At 40.8% G+C, this 7818-nt stretch overlaps 1 protein-coding gene across 2 annotated transcripts in view; it reads left to right on the top strand.

The window, feature by feature from the left end:
* Positions 1-7818, top strand: part of Setd3 (SET domain containing 3, actin histidine methyltransferase) — a 68494-nt gene that overhangs the window by 1342 nt on the left and 59334 nt on the right. The window lies entirely within an intron of this gene.

The raw sequence follows: 7818 nt of genomic DNA, 5'->3' as shown, positions 1-7818 counted from the left end.
AAAAAGTTTGTCTAGACTCACTGGAACCGTTATATTACCTACAGTGTGTATGTAGGCTCCTACCTGTAGAGGCTCAATTTATATAGATGGGTCTCTGGGGCGCTGTGATTGATATTTTGGCGGAATTCCAGTCATTAGGGAAAGAGTTTTTCTAGGGCTTAAGAAAATAGTTTGCAAAGCTAAGTTCTGAAAAGCTACAGAAAAAACAAACAAACAAAAATCTTACTGGGACTCTAAACAGCCTTGGTTTTTATTGCCCCTACCTTCTTTTCACCATGTGTTTTTTTCTCTTGCTTGAGATCTTACTAATATCTGGATATGCAACTCCAGTTCCCTTGGAGGGAAGTAATTGCTGCTTCTCCCTCCTTTTTCACTGTGCAAACATCTCAGTGGAGCTATGCTGGATTTGAAGATTCAAACATTGTGCTGATGTGGGCTCTAGCAATGAGAGTTTCTGTTCCTTTTCTGTTTATAAATGTCCAGTAAAATTCTCACTGAAATGCTGTTAGCTGGGCCTTGTGGCATAGTTAACAGTAGTGCCTGCTATTCAGGGGTCTGAGGCAGGATGATCTTAGGTTTAAAGCTAGCCTAGACTGTGTGAGAGACCCTGACTGACTGGGAATCTAGCTCAGTGTTTGCTTATTGTGTGAGAAGGCCCGAGTTCTGTCTTCAGTACGAACACATCATTGTCATTGACTGTCTTTTATGTAATGCATATTTAGGCCAAATTTAAAGATGATTAAACCATTTCTTTAGAAGCCACGTGATTATAAGAAAATGAGGAGGGTATATTCAGTTTTTTATTGTTATTGTTCTATAGGTCAACCACTAGAAAACTTTTTATGTTCAGCACAGTCAGTAACCTAAATCTTGTTCACACCTAAAAGAGAATGTTAAAGATGACAGTTACACCAGCTTGTAGGAAATCTAGGAGGGTCCCCATCCACAGAGTACGCCCTTACCCCACCCTAAATCTAGGAGGGTCCCCGTCCACAGAGTACGCCCTTACCCCACCCTTAACTGCTTCAGACCTTATATGCAGTGGGTTAGTGTTTGCGTCTAACTTGCACACTAACCTCTCTCAAGGTTTGAGTTATCTGTATCTTCCAGTACTTATTGCAATGTCTCTGCCATGCAAATAGTCACCCTGTCCTTCAGGGAGTAGTCACCAGAAGAGCTTCGTATATGTTCAGTAATGGTGAGCTGCTTCTGTCCCCGTACCTATTTCCATCTGCTGGTGGCTGAATCTGCAATGGAACATTGGACTGATTGATGCTGTGTGGATGGGATGTTGGTAATACTGTGAGTGAAATAGACTATGGCCTCTGCAAGCAGGGTGAGGCTTTCCAAGTTTCTGAACTGTTTTAGTTACAGAGTCTGCCTCAGTTTGACTCAGGTAGCTGCTGGAAATGTAACTGTGTTGTGAGTAGTGTGCTGGAAGGTCCCCGTCTTTAGAAAGTGTTGGCCTGCTCTTGGCTACAGGGCATGGTGATTTTCCTGGAGCAGACAAATTTCAGTGTGTTTCCTCTTAGAGCAGAGTCCTGGGAATGGAGGCAATGGAGCTGTGTTATTCTAAAGAAGCAGAGGAACCATTTGTTACTATTAGATTATTTTAACACAACAGTGAATATATTGTTCCGCTGCAAAGAGCAGCTGTGGCCAGGTATTTACTTTTTCAATTAGCTCATGATTTTCACTGTTATGTTTAGACTCACTTTCTGTTAGAGAAGGGTATTTGGATTTCTTGTGTGGCCTTTTACTTCTGCTATAATGAGACCAATTCATTCTGATTTGTATTCAGCCACTTGATTATTAATTATAGTAAAGTTCTCTTATTTTTCAGGTTTTCTAGTTTGCACCTTTGCTGCTTTATTTCACAAAATTGATTTCTTCCATTGGTTTTCATTTTATCTGTTCCTTACCCTTAAAATTGGAGTTATTAATCATTTAGAAATAAAAATATTAATTCTACAGTAATTTCTCTCTTGGTTAAACATTCTAACAACCTTTTGATTCTTTAATTTTTTTTAATTAAAAAATTATAGAACTGGATTTACTACATGGTTGTGAGCTGCCAGATGTGGATGTCAGGAACCAAATGCAGGTCCTCGGAAAGAACATGAAATGCTGTTATCTAAGTAATCATCTCTCTAGCCCCTTAGTGATACATTTTCTTTTACAAAGAAGTTAAGACAAAACTTAAATATATTAATAGTCTCATGAGAAAATCTTTAATTAGAAGGATATGCAGTGGGGCTGGAGAGATGGCTTAGTGGTTAAGAGCACCGATTGCTCTTCCAAAGGTCCTGAGTTCAAATCCCAGCAACCACATGGTGGCTCACAACCATCTGTAACAAGATCTGACTCCCTCTTCTGGAGTGTCTGAAGACAGCTACAGTGTACTTACATATAATAAAATAAATATAAAAAAAACTTGAGCATACATTTAAAAAAAAAAAGAAGAAGAATATGCAGTAATAGTTTCTTGTGTTAAGTTTGTCTGGTAACTTAAGCCAGAAATAAACTTCATAGACTTCGTTTCCACTTGGGAATCTCCTTAGGTTTTAGGACTAAACACATCTTTAGACTAGGGGCACAAAACAAGTATCAACAAGTTTCAAGTGGGAAAAAAAATGAAATAAAATAATTATGCATAAAATTCAATATAGAAGACTTGGAATTTTTTTCTTTTCTTGTTTAAAATAGTTTTCTGTTAGTAGAGACAAGGATTTTGCTTAAGTTAGGCCTTGAAAAGAAACCGAGTGATTTCTGATTACCAGCCCAAAGTGAATGTTTAACTTTTTGGCAAGTCTCATCTCAGTAATGGGCATGGGCCAGAGGGAGAGCAAATGAATAGAGCTAGAAGAAATGTTCTAACTGTCTAAAGAAATAGAGATGGGATAGAGAGAGTGATTGGATGTCTGCAGTAGTGCTTTTATACATTTTTTTCTTTTTTATTGATACATAAAAATTGCACATACCCAGAACTCAGTAATACTTGGTGTTTTAACACTGTCTGTGACTCTGAGTTTCAGTTTCTTTTTTAAGTACTGGGTTAAGCCCAGGACCTCCCAGGCAAGTGGTATAAATCTCTAGGCCTTTAAAAAAGCTCTTATTCTGAGGTAAGGTCTCAGTAGGCTGTGTTGTGTTGTCCTTGAACTTTATGCTTGCTTGCTTGTTTTTTAAGACAGGGTTTCTCTGTGTAGCCCTGGCTGTCCTGGAACTCTCTGTAGAGTTTAAAGGTTGGCTTTAAACTTAGAGGTCCACATGCCTTTGCCTTCTAGTACTGGGATTAAAGGCATCTGCCACCATTGTCTGGCTGTTCTTGAACTTTGACTCTTGCTTCAAGTTTCCAAGTAGCTGGATGACAGACAGGTACCTTACACTAAGTTCTCTTCCCCACCTCTGTGCTCTCCCTGAGCTGACACTCTTCATGTCTCAGTCTCCCAATTCATTTCCATTTTAAAGATTACAGTTCATTAGGCCATGGTGTGATCTTAAAGGCATTTACAACTAGGAGGTTTTAACAACTTCAATTTTAGAAAATAGGCCTGGCTTCAATGTCAACAGTTTTCTAAGTACAACTAAGAATAAGTAAGAAACAGGAATGAAAAGTTCTATTAAAATTGCTTTTACTCTGAAGGATTTATTAGTGACTAATGAAGTTTCTGGCTTGTTAATTACCATTGTCATGGTCATCGTGGCTTCTGCAAGTTTGATCTTTAACAAGGATGTGAGTTACAGAGATGAAGGAAGATTTGTCTGACTGGGGGAAGTTACTTTATAAATTTGGTTCATGGCCCGCCTTTCTTTCTTTCTTCCTTTGTTTTTTGTTTTCCGAGACAGGGTTTCTCAGTGTTCCCTGACTGTCCTGGAACTCACTCTGTAGACCAGGCTGGCCTCAAACTCAGAAATCCACCTGTCTCTTCCTCCCAAGTGCTGGGATTAAAGGTGTGTGTCGCCACCGCCCGGCTCATGTCCCATATTTAACTGAAGTCATTCCTGCATACTTGGACAAAACAAACAAAATAGCCTTATCCTTGGAAAAACCAAAGAGAAAACCCTTATGTTCATATATTTTGTTACTACAAGAATATGTTGCCTTTTTGAACATTAGGGATAGCAGTGATCATGGCTGGTTTTGAGACAAATCCTCAACATATGATTGCTTATTGATAAAACCCATGGTTGAGAAGTGCTCATGAAGCTCTGGCACCAGCTGAACTTACCATGTTATATACATTAATTTTTCTTACCTGTGAAGGGGTCATAATGATATTTTTCTCATCTGTTGTGTAAGGTGATCACTTGGGTCTATGATAGATAGTGTGTGTCCAGGCCATGCACTTGGAATGAGAACAGTCATTTTGGAAACTGCCACAATACATGGCAGGAATGTTACAGTTTCAGTAGCCTGGAATGTCACCCTGAAATAACCTAACAGCAGAATTATTGCATTCACTTGAATATTCAGGTTTAGTATAGTGCACCTGCCTTACTGTACATAAGTTTATGATCTCCTCTCATGTTAAAGGATATAATAGGGCTGTGTGCCCCGTGAGACACTCAAGAAACATACACAGGACAAGAGAATGGATTTTCTTGGTTGATAAACCACCTGGAACAACCTTACAAAAATGAATAAGATGTTGAGTTGAGTTGAGTAGGGCAGGAGTACCACTGAAGTGTGACTCCCTCAGATTGCCTCAGAAAGGCTTTGGCTGCTTGCTCTCTGGAGGGCAGTGTACAGAGTTGGTTCACTTTTGAGAAGCTGGGGAGGGTCACATGCTCTAAATCTGGAAAAGGAGAACATGGAAGCCATCTTCCCAGGATTTGGACAGGTCACAGAGGAGTAGCTCCCAAGTAAGAGACTGCTTCAGAAGTGAGCAGGCAGGACTGATGGCCATCAGTAGCCTACCTTCTATCCGAGGACTCCAAGACTGAATGGGGTGCTGTAGGTTGTGAATTTGTTAGCCAGCCATGTTTTCAGACTAGAATCAGATGGTGGATAGTGATGCATTGACAGTGCATCGATGGTGACATAATGGTGTGCATAAGGGTTTACATAATCATCTCAAAGGTATCTAGAATCTAGAATCTCATGTTTGGATTGTAAGTGCCTTCAAGGTGGTTTAGCAGGTAAAAGTTGTCCTGTCACCATTTAACACTGTTGTCTTTGTTTTAAAGAGAGCTGTAATAGAAGTGATTCCTGACTCTTTACTTTATTATTAGTTTTAGATGATTGTTTTAAATAGGAGCCTCATGGGGACTGAGTAGATTGCTTTATTTGAAGGATGGTGTAGATAACAGAACATTGGTTTTCGATGCAGCATATAGAAAAGGTAAATCTAATCTCAGCGTGCGGGTGTTATCCTGGGTCAGGGAGCAGAGTGCAAGACAGCCCAGGGGTTAGCTCAGGTCACTGCTTCTGAGGGCATGCAGAGATACCCTGCTGGCAGGCTGGAATCAGGGGCTTATACTTTGCACAAGTTAGTCACAAGATCACTAGTTCTTTCATAGATGTCACCTGCTCATTTAGATAATAGATTTTTACCAGAGAGGGTCATTTTTTGTCAATGACCAGTTGATATAATTCCGACAAAGACAGATTTAGGCTTTCCCCCAAGTGTAACAGACACTCCATTGTGTTCAGCTTGCTTGCCCAGTTGTCATGGTCTGGCTTGTCACTTGCAGGAGGAGATGGATACCTTTCTGTTTCTTCAGGTCCCTCAGTTTCTCAGCATGCTATTCCTCACCGAGGTTAAAGTAATTAGACCTGGGCAGGCAGTTACTAGAGCTGTAGAGCTGCAGGTTGATCTGGTTGGTTCCCTCACTTTACAGATGGCATTCAGACAAACCTGATGCCTGCTGTAGGGATGCAATAGTCACTGATGGTGGTCCATGATGCTGCTTCTGTTGACTGCCATGGGGGAGGCTTGAGTTCAGGGTTCATCCACTCACTGTCAAGAAGCCAGGAGTTAATCTCAGTGTGCTTTTAATTTAACAGCTCAAAACCTTTTATGCTGAAAGACAACCAAATTATTGTTTAAATTTCTGGAAAAAATAGTCAATATTTTTGTGGAAAGGAACTTTTTTAAATTCTCTAGTTACGCTGCGTATATGTAATAGTCCAAATTATTCTATAAAGAGAATAAAACTTAGATTTATGTTTGTGTTGGTACTTAAGTAGCTACTGAGTCAAAATCCGTTCTTTGAACTGCTTGCTTGCCTTGACTTCTTGATTCCTTTGAGTCTATGGCATAGAGCACCTCCATTGGTTCTGGAGTGTTGTGCCAGTTGGTGGGTATCAGCCACACTGGTGTAAGTTATTGTAGCATGGCATGCTGTGGGCCAGCCATGCTGGTGTAAGTTATTATGGTGTGACATGCTGGGCCAAGCCAGAGTGTACTTCTGGTAATTGTCAGTTCTAGTTAAGCTGGCACCACGTGAAGCCAAGGGACCAACATGAAGCACCTTGTCAGTGCTGTGTTTGGGACAGAAAATGTTGCCCTGTGTCTTTCTGTTTCCCAACCCATTCTGTGTGTACTTTCATTGTGATGTTTGATTCTCATGGTCTACAGAATGGTTAGTGAAATGGGGAAGGGAATGTTTCCTGGACTTGTATACACATTGGCTGGCTTCCCCCCCTCAGGTGTATTTTACAGCTGGAAGCTTGGAGCAGGAAGAAGCACACGAACAGACCCTCCTTCAGAAGACACAGCTGCCAAGTTGGGTCAGTGCAAACTACATTGAGAAGCAGATGGTGCTGGGTCGGAGTTAGGTTTCCTAGGCAAATTGCCAAATAACTACTATCAAAAGTATTTATTCTAGTTGTACTTAGTTCAAAGCAGCATTTTCAGGAAGAACTTAAAGTATTCTGGTGGCAGGGAGCAGAGTAGAAGACAGCCCAAGGTTTAGCTCTGGTCACTGCTTCTGAGGGCATGCATGGTTGTCAAAGAGATATCCTGCTGGCAGGCTGGAATCAGGGGCTTATACTTTGCACAAGTTAGTCACAGGGTCATTAGTTCTTTCATAGATGTCACCTGCACATTCAGATAATGGATTTTTACCAGAGAGGGTCATTTTTTGCAACTGAATGTCATCTATTAGTATATATGATTTATACTGTGTAATAATGACGTAAGTATTTAGCCCCTTCCCTGTCACCTCCTCCTCTAGCCATGGTCCCCAAAGTATGGTCTATTTAGTTCCCTGTATAGATTAGAATGAGAAATAATTCAATGGTGAAAGTTGTCAGTAGTCACAGTTATCCCTTCTTGCCATTCAGCCTGCAATAGTTCTGTTTGTTTCCCTGTCTGTTACATAGGGAGATGGCTGTTTGGCTTGCTGAGTAGTCTGTACTGATTTAAAAGGGCCAGGCTTGAGGATCCTGTACCTTTTACAAACTTCTGGGTGGTGAATGGAGACAGGTGGGTGAACTTACAGCAAGGCCTACTTCTGTAGGTGCCTCCTGAGAGTGAAACTTTGTTGGTCTCCCCAGCAGTCCGCCTGCCCGCCCTCCCTTCTTCCTTCCCTCCCTCCCTTCATCTAAAGCAATACTTACTGTTGCGGTTGCTGTTTAGGCCTCTCTTCTCTCATGATAGTTCATATGCTATTTCAGTCTAGACTTCAGGGAGAGCATCTTTCACTTACCCTTGCGCTACCCAGCTAACATTTCTACTGAGAGCAAGAGGGAAAGGGACAGAGAAAGAGTAAGCACATAGGTGCTTAATTCAGCATATGTTTACATGAATATGTAGAATGAATATTAGTAATAAATATTTGGTCTTTATAGGACACTGGAGAGTGAGTACCTAC

The sequence above is a fragment of the Mus pahari genome, chromosome 7 (genome assembly GCF_900095145.1).
Source record: "Mus pahari chromosome 7, PAHARI_EIJ_v1.1, whole genome shotgun sequence".
NCBI lineage: Eukaryota > Metazoa > Chordata > Mammalia > Rodentia > Muridae > Mus > Mus pahari.
The sequence above is the reverse complement of the archived record's forward strand: the minus strand, read 5'-3'. Positions and strand labels throughout refer to the sequence as shown.